This window comes from Colletes latitarsis, unplaced genomic scaffold (genome assembly GCF_051014445.1).
Source record: "Colletes latitarsis isolate SP2378_abdomen unplaced genomic scaffold, iyColLati1 scaffold0018, whole genome shotgun sequence".
Classification (NCBI taxonomy): Eukaryota; Metazoa; Arthropoda; class Insecta; order Hymenoptera; family Colletidae; genus Colletes; species Colletes latitarsis.
In genome coordinates, this window is record NW_027488369.1 from 1,912,705 (window position 1) to 1,919,412 (window position 6,708).

Here is a 6,708-nt window from a genome sequence, read left to right on the forward strand (position 1 = left end):
TCCTCTAAAATATTTATCAAGACCAGGTTTAATTGATTGTTTCAGTGTGGTCCCACATTACTACGTGATCCAATCCAGAAAAAGCCCAGGAACTAGCCATCAAGTATGAGTAATATGCGAAAGAATGAGCCTGATGAGAGTAAATCCCGGACCTAACCTAGACCTAACATGAATTATTCTCTAAAATATTGATCGAAACCAGGTTTAATCGACTGTTTCAGTGCGGTACCACATTACTACGTGATCCAAACCAGAAAAAACGCAGGATCAGTTCAACAAGTATGTGAAGAATGCGAAAGTATGAGTCTGATGAGTGAAATTCCCAGGGCTAACCTAGACCTAACATGCGTTATCCTCTAAAATATTGATCGAAACTAGGTTTAATCGACTGTTTCAGTGTGGTACCACATTACTATGTGATCCAAACCAGAAGATAACCCAGGATCTGTTCAACGAGTATGTGAAGTGTGCGAAAGTATGAGTCTGGTGAGGTCAAATCCCAGACCTACCCCAGACCTAACTTGCGTTATCCTCAAAAATATTGATCGAAACCTGGTTTAATCGACCGTTTCAGTGTGGTACCACATTACTACGTGATCCAAACCAGAAAATAACCCAGGATCTGTTCAAGGAGTATGTGAAGTGTGCGAGAGTATGAGTCTGATGAGGTCAAATCCCAGACCTATCCCAGACCTAACTTGCGTTATCCTCTAAAATATTGATCGAAACCAGGTTTAATCGACTGTTTCAGTGTGGTACCACATTAATATGTGATCCAAACCAGAAAAAACCCAGGATCCGTTCAACAAGTATGTGAAGAATGCGAAAGTATGAGTCCGATGAGTGAAAATCCCAGGCCTAACCTAGACCTAACATGCGTTATCCTCTAAAATATTGATCGAAACCTGGTTTAATCGACTGTTTCAGTGTGGTACCACATTACTATGTGATCCAAACCAGAAAATAACCCAGGATCTGTTCAAGGAGTATGTGAAGTGTGCGAAAGTATGAGTCTGATGAGGTCAAATCCCAGACCTATCCCAGACCTAACTTGCGTTATCCTCTAAAATATTGATCGAAACCAGATTTAATCGACTGTTTCAGTGTGGTACCACATTACTATGTGATCCAAACCAGAAAATAACCCAGGATCTGTTCAAGGAGTATGTCAAGTGTGCGAAAGTATGAGTCTGATGAGGTCAAATCCCAGACCTATCCCAGACCTAACATGCGCTATCCTCTAAAATATTTATCAAGACCAGGTTTAATTGATTGTTTCAGTGTGGTCCCACATTACTACGTGATCCAATCCAGAAAAAGCCCAGGATCTAGCCATCAAGTATGAGTAATATGCGAAAGAATGAGCCTGATGAGAGTAAATCCCGGACCTAACCTAGACCTAACATGAATTATTCTCTAAAATATGGATCGAAACCAGGTTTAATTGACCGATTCAGTGTGGTACCACATTACTACGTGATTCAAACCAGAAAAAACCCAGGATCAGTCCAACAAGAATGTGAAGAATGCGAATGTATGAGCTTGATGAGGGCAAATCCCAGACCTATCCCAGACCTAACTTGCGTTATCCTCTAAAATATTGATCGAAACCAGGTTTAATTGACCGTTTCAGTGTGGTACCACATTACTACGTGATCCAAACCAGAAAAAACCCAGGTTCTGTTCAACGAGTATGTGAAGTGTGCGAAAGTATGAGTCTGATGAGGTCAAATCTCAGACCTACCCCAGACCTAACTTGCGTTATCCTCTAAAATATTGATCGAAACCAGGTTTAATCGACTGTTTCAGTGTGGTACCACATTACTACGTGATCGAAACCAGAAAAAACCCAGGATCAGTTCAACAAGTACGTGAAAAACGCGAAAGTATGAGCCTGATTAGGGCGAATCCCAGACCTATCCCAGACCTAACTTGCGTTATCCTCTAAAATATTGAGCGAAACCAGGTTTAATCGACTGTTTCAGTGTGGTACCACATTACTACGTGATCAAAACCAGAAAATAACCCAGGATCTGTTCAAGGAGTATGTGAAGTGTGCGAGAGTATGAGTCTGATGAGGTCAAATCCCAGACCTGTCCCAGACCTAACTTGCGTTATCCTCTAAAATATTGATCGAGACCAGGTTTAATCGAATGTTTCAGTGTGGTACCACATTACTATGTGATCCAAACCAGAAAATAACCCAGGATCTGTTCAAGGAGTATGTGAAGTGTGCGAAAGTATGAGTCTGATGAGGTCAAATCCCAGACCTATCCCAGACCTAACGTGCGCTATCCTCTAAAATATTTATCAAGACCAGGTTTAATTGATTGTTTCAGTGTGGTCCCACATTACTACGTGATCCAATCCAGAAAAAGCCCAGGAACTAGCCATCAAGTATGAGTAATATGCGAAAGAATGAGCCTGATGAGAGTAAATCCCGGACCTAACCTAGACCTAACATGAATTATTCTCTAAAATATTGATCGAAACCAGGTTTAATCGACTGTTTCAGTGCGGTACCACATTACTACGTGATCCAAACCATAAAAAACCCAGGATCAGTTCAACAAGTATGTGAAGAATGCGAAAGTACGAGTCTGATGAGTGAAATTCCCAGGGCTAACCTAGACCTAACATGCGTTATCCTCTAAAATATTGATCGAAACTAGGTTTAATCGACTGTTTCAGTGTGGTACCACATTACTATGTGATCCAAACCAGAAGATAACCCAGGATCTGTTCAACGAGTATGTGAAGTGTGCGAAAGTATGAGTCTGGTGAGGTCAAATCCCAGACCTACCCCAGACCTAACTTGCGTTATCCTCTAAAATATTGATCGAAACCAGGTTTAATTGACCGTTTCAGTGTGGTACCACATTACTACGTGATCCAAACCAGAAAAAACCCAGGATCTGTTCAACGAGTATGTGAAGTGTGCGAAAGTATGAGTCTGATGAGGTCAAATCCCAGACCTACCCCAGACCTAACTTGCGCTATCTTCTAAAATATTGATCGAAACCTGGTTTAATCGACCGTTTCAGTGTGGTACCACATTACTACGTGATCCAAACCAGAAAATAACCCAGGATCTGTTCAAGGAGTATGTGAAGTGTGCGAGAGTATGAGTCTGATGAGGTCAAATCCCAGACCTATCCCAGACCTAACTTGCGTTATCCTCTAAAATATTGATCGAAACCAGGTTTAATCGACTGTTTCAGTGTGGTACCACATTACTATGTGACCCAAACCAGAAAAAACCCAGGATCCGTTCAACAAGTATGTGAAGAATGCGAAAGTATGAGTCCGATGAGTGAAAATCCCAGGCCTAACCTAGACCTAACATGCGTTATCCTCTAAAATATTGATCGAAACCTGGTTTAATCGACTGTTTCAGTGTGGTACCACATTACTATGTGATCCAAACCAGAAAATAACCCAGGATCTGTTCAAGGAGTATGTGAAGTGTGCGAAAGTATGAGTCTGATGAGGTCAAATCCCAGACCTATCCCAGACCTAACTTGCGTTATCCTCTAAAATATTGATCGAAACCAGGTTTAATCGACTGTTTCAGTGTGGTACCACATTACTATGTGATCCAAACCAGAAAATAACCCAGGATCTGTTCAAGGAGTATGTGAAGTGTGCGAAAGTATGAGTCTGATGAGGTCAAATCCCAGACCTATCCCAGACCTAACATGCGCTATCCTCTATAATATTTATCAAGACCAGGTTTAATTGATTGTTTCAGTGTGGTCCCACATTACTACGTGATCCAATCCAGAAAAAGCCCAGGATCTAGCCATCAAGTATGAGTAATATGCGAAAGAATGAGCCTGATGAGAGTAAATCCCGGAACTAACCTAGACCTAACATGAATTATTCTCTAAAATATGGATCGAAACCAGGTTTAATTGACCGATTCAGTGTGGTACCACATTACTACGTGATTCAAACCAGAAAAAACCCAGGATCAGTCCAACAAGAATGTGAAGAATGCGAATGTATGAGCTTGATGAGGGCAAATCCCAGACCTATCCCAGACCTAACTTGCGTTATCCTCTAAAATATTGATCGAAACCTGGTTTAATTGACCGTTTCAGTGTGGTACCACATTGCTACGTGATCCAAACCAGAAAAAACCCAGGTTCTGTTCAACGAGTATGTGAAGTGTGCGAAAGTATGAGTCTGATGAGGTCAAATCTCAGACCTACCCCAGACCTAACTTGCGTTATCCTCTAAAATATTGATCGAAACCAGGTTTAATCGACTGTTTCAGTGTGGTACCACATTACTACGTGATCGAAACCAGAAAAAACCCAGGATCAGTTCAACAAGTACGTGAAAAACGCGAAAGTATGAGCCTGATTAGGGCGAATCCCAGACCTATCCCAGACCTAACTTGCGTTATCCTCTAAAATATTGAGCGAAACCAGGTTTAATCGACTGTTTCAGTGTGGTACCACATTACTACGTGATCAAAACCAGAAAATAACCCAGGATCTGTTCAAGGAGTATGTGAAGTGTGCGAGAGTATGAGTCTGATGAGGTCAAATCCCAGACCTATCCCAGACCTAACTTGCGTTATCCTCTAAAATATTGATCGAAACCAGGTTTAATCGAATGTTTCAGTGTGGTACCACATTACTATGTGATCCAAACCAGAAAATAACCCAGGATCTGTTCAAGGAGTATGTGAAGTGTGCGAAAGTATGAGTCTGATGAGGTCAAATCCCAGACCTATCCCAGACCTAACGTGCGCTATCCTCTAAAATATTTATCAAGACCAGGTTTAATTGATTGTTTCAGTGTGGTCCCACATTACTACGTGATCCAATCCAGAAAAAGCCCAGGAACTAGCCATCAAGTATGAGTAATATGCGAAAGAATGAGCCTGATGAGAGTAAATCCCGGACCTAACCTAGACCTAACATGAATTATTCTCTAAAATATTGATCGAAACCAGGTTTAATCGACTGTTTCAGTGCGGTACCACATTACTACGTGATCCAAACCAGAAAAAACCCAGGATCAGTTCAACAAGTATGTGAAGAATGCGAAAGTATGAGTCTGATGAGTGAAATTCCCAGGGCTAACCTAGACCTAACATGCGTTATCCTCTAAAATATTGATCGAAACTAGGTTTAATCGACTGTTTCAGTGTGGTACCACATTACTATGTGATCCAAACCAGAAGATAACCCAGGATCTGTTCAACGAGTATGTGAAGTGTGCGAAAGTATGAGTCTGGTGAGGTCAAATCCCAGACCTACCCCAGACCTAACTTGCGTTATCCTCTAAAATATTGATCGAAACCAGGTTTAATTGACCGTTTCAGTGTGGTACCACATTACTACGTGATCCAAACCAGAAAAAACCCAGGATCTGTTCAAAATGTATGAGAAATATGCGAAAGAATGAGCCTGATGAGAGCAAATCCCAGACCTAACCTTGACCTAACATGAATTATTCTCTAAAATATTGATAGAAACCAGGTATAATTGACCGTTTCAGTGGGGTACCACATTACTACGTGATCCAAACCAGAAGAAACCCAGGATCCGTTCAACAAGTATCTGAAAAATGCGAAAGTATGAGTCCGATCAGTGAAATCTCAGGCCTTCCCTAGACCTAACATGCGTTGTCCTCAAAAATATTGATGGAAACCAGGTTTCATTGACTGTTTCAGTGTGGTACTACATTACTACGTGATGCAATCCAGAAAAAGCCCAGGATCTAGCCATCAAGTATGAGAAATATGCGAAAGAATGAGCCTGATGAGAGCAAATCCCAGACCTAACCTAGACCTAACATGCGTTATCCTCTAAAATATTGAGCGAAACCAGGTTTAATTGACTGTTTCAGCGTGGTACCACATTACTACGTGATACAATCCAGAAACAGCCCAGGATCTAGCCATGAAGTATGAGAAATATGTGAAAGAATGAGCCTGATGAGGGCATATCCCAGACCTAACCTTGACCTAACATGAATTATTCTGTAAAATATTGATCGAAACCAGGTTTAATTGACCGTTTCAGTGTGGTACCACATTACTACGTGATCCAAACCAGAAAAAACCCAGGATCAGTCCAACAAGAATGTGAAGAATGCGAATGTATGAGCTTGATGAGGGCAAATCCCAGACCTATCCCAGACCTAACTTGCGTTATCCTCTAAAATATTGATCGAAACCTGGTTTAATTGACCGTTTCAGTGTGGTACCACATTGCTACGTGATCCAAACCAGAAAAAACCCAGGTTCTGTTCAACGAGTATGTGAAGTGTGCGAAAGTATGAGTCTGATGAGGTCAAATCCCAGACCTATCCCAGACCTAACTTGCGTTATCCTCTAAAATATTGATCGAAACCAGGTTTAATCGACTGTTTCAGTGTGGTACCACATTACTATGTGATCCAAACCAGAAAATAACCCAGGATCTGTTCAAGGAGTATGTGAAGTGTGCGAAAGTATGAGTCTGATGAGGTCAAATCCCAGACCTATCCCAGACCTAACATGCGCTATCCTCTATAATATTTATCAAGACCAGGTTTAATTGATTGTTTCAGTGTGGTCCCACATTACTACGTGATCCAATCCAGAAAAAGCCCAGGATCTAGCCATCAAGTATGAGTAATATGCGAAAGAATGAGCCTGATGAGAGTAAATCCCGGAACTAACCTAGACCTAACATGAATTATTCTCTA